General features: G+C 42.3%; 1 protein-coding gene across 5 annotated transcripts in view; it reads left to right on the top strand.

The window, feature by feature from the left end:
* fam13b (family with sequence similarity 13 member B) overlaps positions 1-14,487 on the top strand; it is an 87,955-nt gene that overhangs the window by 43,951 nt on the left and 29,517 nt on the right. The window lies entirely within an intron of this gene.

The following is a 14,487-nucleotide window of genomic DNA, read 5'->3' as shown; positions in this document are numbered from 1 at the left end:
AACTTTTTACCACATTAAGACTCATCTTGTCACAGCCAGTTGAAAGTGGAGAACAAATATCTAAAATTCAACATAGCGAACGTGATTACAGGCTAACAAAAATCCAAAATAGATGCTTAGTTACAGTTCACTGCTAATCTCAAAATATGTGTTTGGAATGGATATCTAGCCCTGCCTCTCCATGTGTGTCTATGTCTGTGTACATGCGTATGCGCTCGCTCCCACACACACACACACACACGCACACACACACACCCTCATCCTCATGACTCGACTAAAAGCAATAAGGACTTTAAATCCACTGCGTCATCTGACCCCCTTAGCTCGATAGCTCATCCCAGGATTCAGTTTCGATATCTGGACCTCTCCTGTATTTGGGTCACACCGTCCGCCAACTGGATCCACAGATTCAGTTCTACAGCCGTTGGCTTCTGATGGGAACAGTTGGAACGGTCAATTTTTTCTTGGCGTATGATGGGCTTAAGAATAAAGGTTACAGTTCATCACCGTCCTTTGCAGATCTAATATCTCCAACAAGCTGACTAGTCAGGAATTCTTCTAATTTTTAGCTAGTTTTCCTATTGATGCTGGTGCATTTTTGGATATTTTATGACACATTTTCAGTCGTTTAACCACTAAATGTTTTCTAAATACAATATCAAACAATATCAGGAGTTAATTAAAGCAGAAGAACAAAACGATGAATAGATGAACGGGTCATGCAGGACACTCACAATACAGTTTCCTGGCTTATGGTAGACTAAGTCGAGGGGGTTAGGAGGTAGGGTCACACTGCGTTCTTGGTACTGCTTGTGTCGTTGGATTTACTGGAAAGACTATAAATTTATTCAGCTCCAAATAAATTACTATGTCATGTTCTGCTTCATAGTGTCTTTGCCATCCTGGTGAAGTATTCAGCTTCTATTTTTCATGTAGTAGTGTATAGTCTATTTTTTCCATAGTTTTTTGTCAAGTATAAATACAGTAATCTCCAAAAGGAGCTTGGAAAGCGCTTTCAACGGCAACATCAGAGAACCTGACCACAAGATATCAAGAGTCTAGTTGTGTTGATTAGTTGCAGACTTATACGAAACATCAAAAATATGTTTAAAATATTTTTTCAAGATCACAATTACTGCAGTTTCAAACGGTTTGCACAAAGAAGTTGAGAGTTTAGACCTTGTGTCCTGACCTGTTGATGTTCTTTAGCTGGTTACCGAGTGTCTGACACACACATACACGCACGCACACACACACATACACACACACACACGCACACAGTTTCACACGTAGACAGGTTAATGAGTCTTCCTCCAGACTGAAGGAACATAGAGATCTTCCTAGCTCTCCTGATCTGCTTTAAGTGATTACTGACCGCTACACCGAGACTATCCAGACACCTAAACATTTTGCACCGTCTGCTCTTTCAATCTCTAGATCCAGAATGAACAGAAAAGGCATTCCCATGTGTATTATTTGATAGTGCACAATATAGATAAAAGATAGGAAGGGGGGAGCAATTACTGTCAGTTTCTTCCCATATAAAAAAACAACAAAAGTCAGTCTTGGCGTCATTGTCCAAATCTGCTTCTGTTGGATTTTAGGGGCCACAACCTGTATGTGTAGAAGGGAAAAGCCATGCTCAAAAATGAAACTTTTTTTGAGTTGGACCATAATTTTATTATCTCTAAAGAGCCAGCACAGCACCAACCCTTTCTGGTTCCACAGCTGTTTATGCCCCACATTACAGTCATGCAGTTGCACTTTATTATGGCCATGTTGATGCCACTTTGACCTTGTGAGAGACAGTTTTATATGTCTAATTTGTTTTGAATGACAGTAACAAATAAATAAAGATCTTGTTTAAAGAACGCAGCAGTTTGAATCCCTTCCAATGAACTAGGCCATGGATCCTGACTGGAATAAACCAGGAAGTCTTTGAAACAGCATTTATTTATTGTTCATGCAGCACTTACTGTGTGTACAAATATGCCCTAGTTACTCAGTAGCCAGCTACCTGTTAGATAAAGACAAAGTTGTAAAGCAACGCAGGGCAATAAATCAGTCAGCTGTGATGCTTTACTGCACTGGACTGTTCCCGTGTGTGTGTGTGGTTTACATTCAGTCAGGGTCATGCTGCAAGTCTTGTCTTACTGGCCCTTAAGATGATTACACACACTAATCCATAATCCGCGCACGCACATACACACACACACACACATGCTCACAGTCACGTAGACTATACACCCATGCTCACATGACCCAGACTAAACATACAGATCCACACACAGACGTACATGGCCTCACATCCTCCCTCTCTCTCTCTCTCTCTCTCTCTCTCTCTCTCTCTCTCTCTCTCGCGCTGTCTCTTTCTCTTTCTCTTTTTCTCTCTCTCTGACACACACACACACACAGAGGCCTTGTACTTATTGGATCAAGACAATATTTTGACATTTTGCATGTCTTGCTTGGTTGCTGTTGTCCCATTTCAGCCCACTGTGTGTGGGTTTAACAATGTGTATTATGGTACACAAAGGACAGAATTAACAGCAAAGTTCAGACTGCTTTGTGTGTGTGTGTGTGTGTGTGTGTGTGTGTGTGTGTGTGTGCGTGCGTGTCCCGTCCGTCCATGTGTGCCTGCGTCTCAGCCCCTGGCATTTGGTGCATTTGGTATTTGAGTGGTTTAGAAGTTAATAGATTTGTTTGTGGGGCAACACCAAAGGATTCAGATTTGTGTGTGTGTGTCTTTAGGCTTTAGATGGCAGCTGCTGCAACAAAGCTTTAATCATAGTTGATGGAAGTGGAGGAGGGTTACATGCAGCAAGTAATTCAGATTAAGCAACGCCGACCAGACTGTATTGATCTTTTGAGTCCCATATTGATGATTTCAGTTAGTATTAATTTCCGCGGTTGCCGTGGCGAGCCTGTAGCCCTCACCCCTGTGACCCCTGGCTGACCTCCATGTCTGGTCTGTATTTATAGAGCCAGGAATCTGCCTATATCACAAACCTGTTTTAAAACAATGTCTTTAGAGAAAAATATCAATTTGAAATGAAATAAAAATATCAAGCGCCTTGAGTCTACTTTCAGCGCACTACCTATATGAGATATTTAGTCCCCCCCCCCCACCCCCCCAACCACCACCACCATACAGACTCATGACCCCATTTTGATTCACAATCCACAGTCAAAAAACCTCTGATGTAGGCCTAAAGCTCTATAATTCCCCAACATATTAACTGCAAAGGTCAGCAGTTTGATCTGTAATGCATTTTAAGAAGAATTGTACCGATCATGGATTATTGGTCAGATCACATGACCATTAAAAAATAAATAAATAAATAAATAAAATAAAAAAATTTCCCAGATGAGCATTCCTTTTTCCATTGGTCTTGATGCATAGACCAACATTTTAGGTGTTTTTTGGTGAGCAGTATTGTCGACATTATGACCAATAACGTTCTTTCATGATGCATTTTGTTGTGGGCGGGGGAAAACCTTTTAAGTCCAATTTGGGGGATTTTCATCCTTTTTCTTGAGCAAAGCATGACATTTGTTTGGTGTCTTTGTGCCAGGAAAACTTTACATCTCTTCAGTTTATGGAACCTTTTCCAAACCCGCTGTATAATTTCAAAAATGTGTGATTGTCAATTTAAATGTAAAGTTGACATTTTCTCTGGAAATAGATTGCGGGTTCTAATCCCGAGTGAGTAAATTCAGCGCTGCCATTTTTTTCATGCATGCTGGTCTCCCCCAAAACACGGCAAGCTTTTCACGGCTTATCATTTACGAATTACGTGCTTGTTACTCTGTGTTTTAAACCTATTAACAATTCATTTGTCTGTCATTTTCCCTTTTTTGAGGTAAGCGCACTATTCCTCTGATATATCGGTTGTTCTCTGACACATTACTGGTTGTGACAGTTCAGAGAGAGGGAAACGGAGAGAGTTCTTGTCTAGTGACTCGACATTAACTGTGGCTGAGATGTTTGTCTAGCGCTTGACAGACAGGGAAGTCTGTCCTCCTCGCTTGTTGTGGTGCTCCCTTAATAGACTCTGACAGCCAACACACACACTCACACACACACACATACACTCACATTGTACACGTTGACAGCCCCTGCTCACTTCAAATCTATATATAATCCCTGGGATCTCTTCTCTTCTCATCTCTGTCCTTCCTCCCTCACTCCTTCCCTCCTTCTCAACCCCTGGCTATATTCTCTCTCTCTTTCTCTCTCACTCTCTCTCTCTCCATGGAAAGTATTTTTCATGAGGCCACAGAAATATCCTGGCGGGCTGAGGAGCAGGACTCTTGGGATGAACTCTCGGCCTGGGTCAGGAGGGGAGGAGGAGGGAGGGATGAAGGGAGGGAAGGGAACAGGAGAGGGCAGAGAAGGGCATGAGGCAGCGAAAGGAGGGAGGGAAGGAATCGTGAACACCCCTCCTTTTTGAGCAATTTATTGATTGTCATTTTGGGTGAAAACACAATCTCAAACGTCAGCAGACAGAAGGTCAACCCAGAAGATAGCGTTTAAACAGATTATAAACCAATCTCTTCCTCAAAGTAGCCTCGCTGCTTTCATTCTTGCTTGTCATTCCCCACCGTCACAACTGCACCATCATAGTATGACTCCAGCAACCCTCAGCCAATGACTCACCTCCTCCTGTTAGCCAATCCATAATCAGGTTGTACTTCCTGATGGCCCTCTCAGTAAATCCCTATCTGGGATTTTCTCCCTTTTAGTTGTGTGTGGCCTGTGGAAATTATTTATGCCTCAGTGTGAGACCACAGCATGCTGGGGAGCACCGTCGCTCGTATTTGTGTCACCAATATGCACACACACACACACACACACACATATACACTCAGCTCTTCTAGGTCAAGTACACCTGCTTTTTTCCTGGGGAACAGCGATGACTCCCGCATACATGCACACACACACATAAACACGCACACACACAGATTATCTTTCTAGGGCAGACGTACTAATGTGTCAGTGTTGACCTTTAGCTTTCCTAATAATGTCGACTCAGTGACTTTCATGTTTCAGAGTAGAGAGTAGTGCCCTGACCTATACATGTCCTTGGTGTGTAATTGTGTGTGTGTTTGATGTGAGGTGTGTGCATGATCTATAGATAGACACATATAGGTCAGGGCAGAGCTATCAGCTGTGTGTGTGTGTGTGTGTGTGTGTGTGTGTGTGTGTGTGTGTGTGTGTGTATGTGTGTGACGTAGATGACAGTGTCCTGACCTAGATGGATATATGACCTATAGATTGATCTAGATTCATTCCACCTGCTTGTTTCCTCCAGCTCTGGCACTAAAGGAAAACAGGTTGGCATACAAACTGGTAGACCAGGTTTCATTTCTTTTTTTATATCCTGACAACAAAATGGAAACTTTGTCATGCAACACAATTGTTGTATTGTATGCGAGTTCCACCAATGTCCTTGTCAAATATTAAAGCGAAATATTTAAAGCTACACTAGGCAAGATTTCTATGTAAAAATACACCTGTTATTAGCGTAAATCACAAATTGGGGAGGCAACAGAGAAGAGCGTCCCATTTAATTGAGACCCCATAGATTTGATTTATTTGCCCAAATGAAATTCTGGTTTTGGGTATGGACTCTCCTCCACATGCTCCGAAATTACAGCAAGCTCTCCGTTGTGAGAAAGCTGGACTCAACAATAGCTCCGAGGACAGTTTACTGGCATCACATTACATTATTTTTGGTTACTAAAGTCCTTTGAACTTTCAAAAAGTCAAATACTTACCTCTCGCTACCATTTGGGGCCCCTAAAGTGCAAAGTTGCCTAGTGCAGATTTAACTACAATGCTTACTGTTTGAATGTATACTCACAGACTAAGCAGCATGGTTGCCTGGCTAATGAAGAGGCCGCCGTTGAGACAAATGCGGTCAATATACATGACTTTGACCAGTTCGGTTGTTTAGCATTCGTCCTAGGACACAGAGACTCTCTGAGGAGTATGAATTAGTTTGTTTGAGAGAGGCTTTGAAAGTGCCAGTGGTGAATACTGCATTGTTTGAAGTACAGTAGACCACCATTGATAGAAGACTGTGGCAGGCAAATTTCTGGTAATGATTGCTGGACATCCTTAGCACAGAACTGGAGAGCTGGTGTTTACCTTTGGGGTAGTTATTTGAATGTTATGTCTTTTGCACATTTTGGTTTAGGCAAATTTAGGCAAATTAGTGAATGAATTGAGGGGGTACTATTTGCAGTGGAAAACCAAGTGATACTACCAAAAGCGAGTCGAGGCGAGTTGAACCGGTACCATGCGGTGGAAAAGCGGCTATAGAAACACGAGTCCCTCCACCTCTACCTCTACCTCTACCACCTCCTCCTCCTCCACGTCCTCCTGCGTTCAGCTTGTCTTACTTTCTCCTTCTGCCCTCCTTTCCCTTCTCTCCTAATCCTTGGCTTCCCAGTTATGTCAAGGCCGGGGCAGCGACACTGGGCACAGCGTGGAATGCGATATACCGAACGACCTAGATAGCACTCACCCACGTGCGTTAACAGTTCTCACCCGCCGTTCTGGTACAGCTGTCCTATCTGGCTGTCTAAGGAGTACCAGACGTTTGTTCTCAAGTCATCACAGGAAAGATTTAATTTGACTGACATCCCACACAGTGCTGCTGTAGCCTCTCTGTATGAATGCAGCGCACACACGTTGCCACTGTAGCTGCTTTGTTTATCACAGAAGAAGGTGAAGCTGTAGTTATAGATTAGCCAAGAGTTATAGATAAGCCAAGAGTTTGGCAAATGCAGCAATAAGACCAGGAAGAAAAATACCGCAGAAAAACACCAACCACCAGCCAAATGCTGTTAAATGATTCATGACCAGTGTTGCATATCATCCTCTCTCATCTTTCCTGTCACCAGGGTTCCCACTGTTTACCTTTTTAGAACCTTTCTGAGCTGAAAAACATAAACAAACCAGGAAAGAATAACATTTGTTTTTTAGTTGTGCAAGTGCTCAGACTTAGTTATGGGCCACTTCTGGGAACCATGTGTCTCCCTCCACTGCAGACATCCAAATAATCGCCTTACAGTACAATGAGTGTAGGTGTGCTAATGTTTCTTGATCAGGCAGAACACCCAAGATTGGAAAAGTGTGCATATTTAGGGAGCAAGAGCCATTGTGTGGGTATTTTGCATTTGTCAATAATTGACTTTTACTCTGTGACTGACAGAAAGTTGTATTTGGAACGTACATACACCGTCTTCTATGTCCCACCCAGACCCCAAAGATGATGCTTTCAACATGATGTATGACTCCTGAGCTCAGGTTGAGGCTTTTGGCCAGGTTGTGCAGTAGGCACCATGATGCCCCCAAGTCTCTAGGGCTAAGATGTGTTGACTGCACTTAACAGTCTCTTCCATAGTTTCCCCATAATGAGATTTTGAAAACCGTAACTGGCATCTCAAAATGACATTCTTGTATGATTTTCCTGATGAAACAGTCTCATCTTTCCCTGGTCCAAGCAATATTTTGCTTGAGTCTTTGAAGCAAAATGGTCTGGGTAGCTCCTTTGATGTAGCTGGCAGCTCAGAGTTGTTAATGAGGAGGTTAATTTGGTTTTAATCAAGCATTCACAGGTCATTGTGTTGATATTGGTTGTCCCTTTGTGAGTCAACTGGACCTCAGCCGTCACTGTTTGAATTCAAATAATTTGCCAAGCATTTGGTCACAACTCCAGCTTGGTTTGGGCAACAATGAAATCATAGATCAGCTCCCTCCTCACTAGACCTCCCTTGCTGGAGCTTGGTAAAAGCTTGTATAATCTCTTGCAATCTCTTTTAAGCTATTGTATAACTTCAGACTTTGATTTTTAAAGACGTTTATCCAAGGCTCTGCCCCACTGGAAACACACTGATTGACACACTGAAGCATTACCAGGACAAAAGAAACTAACCTAGTTTCCTTGTGCGCGCGTGTGTGTGTGTGTGTGTGTGTGTGTGTGTGTGTGTGTGTGTGTGTATTGGGTACGGATGCAGTCTGGGGCGTGGGAGTGTGTCTTTTGATGCAATTGTGGTTATCTGTGTTCATTGTCGTCATGCAGCATACACAGAAGCAAACAACTATCAAATAAACCAGTAAAAAACAGATAGTGATTCATCACATCTGGACAGGACTCGCCCCTCTCTTTCTTTCTCTCTCTCTCTCTCTCTCTCTCTCTCGCTCTTTCTCCCCCTCTCTCTTTCTCTCTCTCTTTCCTCTTCTATTCCTCTTTGTCTCTCACTCTCCCTCTTTCTCCCCTTCTCTCTCTTTTTTCCTTCTTTCACTTTCTGTTTTTTATCTCTTCCCCTCTCACTCAAGGCCTGCTCTCTGTCTCTCTCTCTCTCTTTCTCTCTGTTCATCACTTTCTTTCTCTATCGCTCTGCACCCCCTCCTGCACTCTTTCTCTCTTTCCCTCCATCCCTCTGTGGTCAATAAGTAGGTGAACCTATTAATGCCACTGATAGACTGAGAAGCCGGGGGGCTGCCATTCCATACGGCTCATACAAGGTTATATAAAACAGACAGGGGTGTGTGTGTGAGTGTGTGTTTTTGTGTGGGTGTACGTGTGTGTATGTGTGTGCACGAGCGTGTGTGCGTGCGAGCCTGTGTCGCTCTAACAATGTGTGTATGTCAGTGTATGTGCCTAGTGTGTGTACGTCTGTCTGCACTCCTGTGTGTGTGTGTGTGTGTGTGTGTGTGTGTGTGGCCACTGGGCTGGCTGTAATAACTGCTGAGTTATAGTCACAACGGAGTGGGCCGATAAGACAAATCCCCTCCCACTTGCTTCCGGACGATTGGCCGTCAGAACTCATTCCCCGCTTATGATTGGCTGTCAACTCCAGCTCCTCCGATCCGATTGGTCCTCCTGGGGTGGTTGCCTGGTTACATCAGAGGCTCGTATATTTGAGCAGAGCTCTGGATGTTTACTGCAGCACTTTTACAGACCGAGCAAGACGAGCTCACTCACACACACACATAGTCTCACACACACTCTCATTCACACAGAGCAACCCGAGGCTCATAAACACACTCCCCAAGCGGACGGCACAGAATGCACCCAGGCGATACCCTGGCTCTGCTGCTGGACCTGCTGGTGCAGACTTTAACACCTCAAAGTGCTCAGCTGGGATAACCTACCCACCGGATACAAGGCCGACCCGCAGACCGACCAGATATCTGTCTGATACTGAACGACAGGGAGGAAAAAAAAACAGAAGGGAAGAAAGGCAAAGTGTTCAGCCAGGATAAGCTTAACAACTGGATATTGTTCCTACTGATAGCTTACGGGATATATGTCAAGTAGTTAATCTTCAGAAAGACAGTGGGGTTAAAAATCAAGTCTGCCTACCTGCTGGATATTTGGAAAACAACCTGGCTTTTTATAAACTGCGTGATAGCCTACTGACCACAGCTACAGCTACGCACTGGGCAAAAGAGAAAGAAGAGACACGACAAAGGAAATTAGCACAAACAATCTACCAGGCATCAAGAAAACTGCAAAGACTTACAACACTGAGAGAGTGAAGGGAAAAGAGACACAGAAAAAGAAAAAAAAAGCCTACCGGACATAAGGGACAGCCTACAGACCGACACACCTACAGACCGGATCCGCTGACCTACCGACCTACACAGCGGATCAGCTGATAAAAAGACAAAAAAGGAAATTAAAGAAAATATCAAAGTGAAAGAGAGAAGTGCAGCTGGAGAAATGAGAATGGCCTGTGACATTCTACTGCAGAGGTAAACATCAGGGTTATGTAACTCCTATAGCCCGACTGGAATGAATGAATGGGTGAAAGAAAAAGCAAATGGATTGGTGGATGGATGGATGAAAAACACCGAATGGATGACTGAATAACGAATGAATGAAAACAAAATGAGTGAAAAACAAAAAGGATGAATGAGTGGAGGAAAAGACAAATTGGATGGACGAATGAAGGAATAGACGGCTAAACAAACAAATTAGTGAATGAAAAAAGAAAAAAACGAATGAATGAAAACCTTTATGGGGAGTGATTGAAACCTCCCTCTTTTGTATTGTGAATGGGGGGAAAATGGAGGGAAATGAGGCTGGATTGTGTTTCTTGCTCATTGTTTTTGTAACCAAGGACAGATGAAAGAGAAGAAAGAGACGAGAGGAAGTCTGTATCTGCTTTTTACTGGCTCAGAAAAATAGAGAGAATGAGATGGAGGGAAAAGGGACTGAGCGTTTGTTAACAACTGACATTGTTACGTAATGTAATTATAAGGAAAGCTGGCGGGGGGTTGCTGGGAGAGAATGTGTCAGCGTTTTCCTCGCAATACGGAGGTGAAAAATGATGTCAGTGGCCCTCTCTTACAAACATTTTCTCATATTTGTTCTCAAAAATCAACAATCATCTTTTTCATATAGTGGCTGTATCCAAGTCATGCATTTCCTTACAAATGGGTGGAGCCAAAAATCACATCTCATCAATTCTCAATATTGCCGAATACTGAAGTACTGTAAAAAGAAAAAAAAAATGTTCTCAACGAGCAATTTCGAAATCAGTTTGTTCCATAAAAACATTTGCTGAATATGTGTCAATAAGGGAAGTGGTTAGAGAAGAAGATTATACTGTGTATTTGTATGCAGTATTTACATTAGTGTCTTTATTAGTGTATCTGGATTTCCATGTGAGAATGTTTGTATCCTCCGCTCATGTGATAAGGATTTTATGTGGCACCAGACTGTGATAGCTTTGGACACGCACTTCAAAGCAAGTACGCACACGCAACTAGTGTATTAATATAGCTCACCCAGTCATGCAACCTCAGCCGATGCCAAAGACTATAACATTTATAGATCAAGACATCAGCGATCACACATCAGCTCCTTAGGACTTTGCAGGAGGGATGAGGGATGGAGAGGAAGAGGAAAGGGGCGTGGTAGATTGATAACTTGTTTTTCTATTCACCCTGGCTGAGACGCTTTATGTATTGTTGTTGTTGTTTTTTTTTTACATGGCTGTTAGTGAAGTTTTTGTGTTGAATCAACTCAATAAAATCTAGATCACTATCAAATACATCTGGAATAATTCAGGAGAAATGAATGAAGGAGAGCTGCCTCGGTCATTTATAGTCCGAGTGCAACGACTGATGAGCAATAGTCAAGCAGAGACAGACAAGGTCTGACGGTAGTAAGCAGCTGATCTTGGACCTGTAGAGAAAGCGTCTGGAATAATCTTTCACCTGTTATGTGTTTGGATTTTGGATGGTTTGAGGTGAATATCTGTCGTATGATTGTGTGAGAGTTTGCAGGCCTCGCTGTGAAGGACAGCGTTTATAAATGTTTACTGTTTCAAAGGCAGAGAGGAGAAGAGGTGTTTATAATATGTAAGATGATGCTCATGATTCTGTGTGTGTGTGTGTGTGTGTGTGTGTGTGTGTGTGTGTGTGTGTGTGTGTGTTGCGGGGGGGTTAACATATTTGTTGAGCTAGTGATATACATATGTTATGTGTGTGTGTGAGGGAAGGAGAGACCAAGAGTGAGAGGGAGTGTGCGCATGTGTATTTGAGTGTTTTTAGGTGTGTGTATGTTTGAAGTAGGTTACTAGCTGAAACAGTGATATATTGTGTCTGTGTGTGTGTGTGTGTGTGTGTGTGTGTGTGTGTGTGTGTGTGTGTGTGTGTGTGTGTGTGTGTGTGTGTGTGTGTGTGTGTGTGTGTTGGGTAGACTGCAGCAGTGTGTCGTACCTCCCAGCCAGAACAGAGGAGAATCAGGATTGCTGACAACAGCACCTCTGTGGAATCATAACTAACATCAAGCTCACCTTACACACACACACACACACACACACACACACACGCACACACGCACACTTTTATACTGCACCATTAGAGTAATGGCTTCAAACAGTGTCAGATGCCCTGGATCAATATTTTTCCTCATGATGATTTACACTTACTTTCAAAAATTCCCTGTCTTCATTTTGTTTTGTTTTAGTGCAGCAGACAGAAACGCAGCAGAGCCAAAATGTTTCGACTCTTAGTCACTCAGTCAGCTGAGAGGAGCCTGCTGATATCACGGAGCAGCATTTGAATCAGTCATTCAACGCTGCAGTACATACTCTCCGCTATGCGAAAGTGATACTCATGCCCTATATTTGTGATATACTGCCGTCTATGTAGGCCAGATGATTACACAACAGCGGCTATGAACTTGGTCACTGCGACATTGATCATTTGAAAATATGAACTTGGGTGAACTTGGCACAGATGGAATAAAAAAAAATCTGGGTAGAGAATGATTTTTAAGCTTTGTTGCTTAAGATCTTTAGCACAGGGCCAACCATGTTTCTTATTGATTTTATCTGCACACACACATCAAGATCACCTCCCTATTGGGGATTTTTATAAAGGGGCTAGATTAGAAGAGAGTATGGAGCCTAATATTTTCCACTTTTCCACTGCTTAACTAAAATTGGATACCAGTCGATGAGATTTGTGTGCAGTAACGGCGTCTAACAAACGGCACCGCTTAGCACATAATGTAGGTATGCACGAGTCCCTAATGGCTCCATTACCAGCACAACATGCAGAACAATGAATTGAAGGATGGATCATTAAATGTGTCAACAGTCTATTGAAGGTAAAGTAGCAAATTGTAGTGGACTCCACAGAGAGCTGCCACCCCCCCTCCTCTTGTTCCAATTGTACTGAGCAGAAAAGCAATTCAGCCAATCAAGTATAAATCTTTGGAAAAATCTGCTCAAGTACCTCTAGCAAATTATAATGCATTCATGCCCACCTCTTCCCAGCAGTTTATTTTGCCAGGTATATAACAACTGTGATGATGTCAGTACCTAAATAGATTTTTATTTACAACCTCAGGTTTCCTACAATCCATTAAATAATCATAGAACTTGTTTGAAAATGTCTTTTTGATGTTATGCTGTCAATCGTCTTTTAAGAGTCACTTTTTTCAAACGATGCATATCTCATCTTAAAACAAAATGGATCAAGTTAATAGGTAGATTATCCAGGCCTCAGGTGATGCACACCTCACCCGCCTGCAGTAATACGCTGCAGGAGAGATTTCCCTGTTATGATCCCTGCTCAGGGTTTTGGTAAGCAGAAAACAGATTAACTTGATGTTATCTGAGGGAATCTGGCAAGGGAGCAACAAGCGTTAGTTTTATCCTGCCACTCACCTTAGCCCTAGAATGCCATTGTTAAAGCAGTTAGTAAAATAATCACTAATGTGTATTTATCTCAATTTGTTTAAATCCGAATTTCCTGCTATTCTGACACTTTCTATCAGAAATTTCTAATTTTCTTTCTTTTTTCCTATTTTTTCATGGTTTTTGTGTGTGTTCTGATCACAACCATGAATAATGTATTATCAAAGAAATAAAAGTCACAAGGGGCTCCTAATTGTACTCCACACTTTGTGCATGTTGACTGAGTGAGTCAGTTGCAAAACATCTGGGAATGGCTATTTTTGCCTTTTGCACTGAGAAAAAAAAAAGTCAACATGAAGACAGAGAGGCTTTGAAACTAAATTAACCTAGATGGTAATGAGGAAAAAGATTGATCCACGTCACTCTAACATTAGTTGAAGCCATTACTCTAATGGCTCAACATTAGACTCACTAGACTCACTAGAAAGTTTTAAATGGCACTGCTTAAAACTTAGCTATTTTAAGCTTTCTATTGTGACGTTTTTGTGAACAGATATCGGGTTAAGTCAAACACACCAGCTAACAGCTAGCTAAAGGCGTGACTCCTTAAGACGTTATCAAAGTCTTATCTCCTCTAGCTACCACTGCAGCAGTGGCTGTAGGGCACAACCTGATCTTATCTGACCTACTTGGAGCACTGTCAAAAGCTAATCCCTGCCACCTAGTGCTCCTGTAGGCTACGGTATGCGACAGAAGTAAATACATCATCTGCATATTTCTTAACACGTTGTGGAGACGCCCTGTCATCACTGGGGACATGTGTAACCTTGTTTTAGGCCAACCAACAAGTTGTTAGAAAGTGCACACTGTGTTGGCTGCCATTACACCTTCATGACATAAACTCACAGGCAACATTACCGATCCAGTGTGAATCTTCATCAAACTGACCCATCTTTATTTAATTAAAATTTCTGAAATATGATGTACTTATTTGTGAAAGGCAGATGTAATGAAATAAATATAATTTATGTTGTTTTGATCGTATTGAAAAGTAATGGATTTTTAACACCTATAACAAGCAAATGTTACAATGCTGCCAAAAGAACATTGCAGGTGTCTCCAGCAGTGTCTCCAATTTGTGGTTAGTTTTCACAAAATGATGTATGCACTTTCGTCGGAGCAACAAACAGTGGATTATTTTTCACCAGAATTCAAACTAACGTACTAAACCAATCAGTAACAAATATGTCACCTGAGTTTAACTGTAATTATAGTGCACCACTTGGGCCAATCAGTGTAATTTTGAAAATGCCA

This window comes from Centroberyx gerrardi, chromosome 16, assembly GCF_048128805.1.
Source record: "Centroberyx gerrardi isolate f3 chromosome 16, fCenGer3.hap1.cur.20231027, whole genome shotgun sequence".
In the NCBI taxonomy this organism is placed as follows: domain Eukaryota; kingdom Metazoa; phylum Chordata; class Actinopteri; order Beryciformes; family Berycidae; genus Centroberyx; species Centroberyx gerrardi.
Note: the sequence above shows the minus strand (reverse complement) of the source record. Positions and strands in the feature narration are given on the sequence as shown.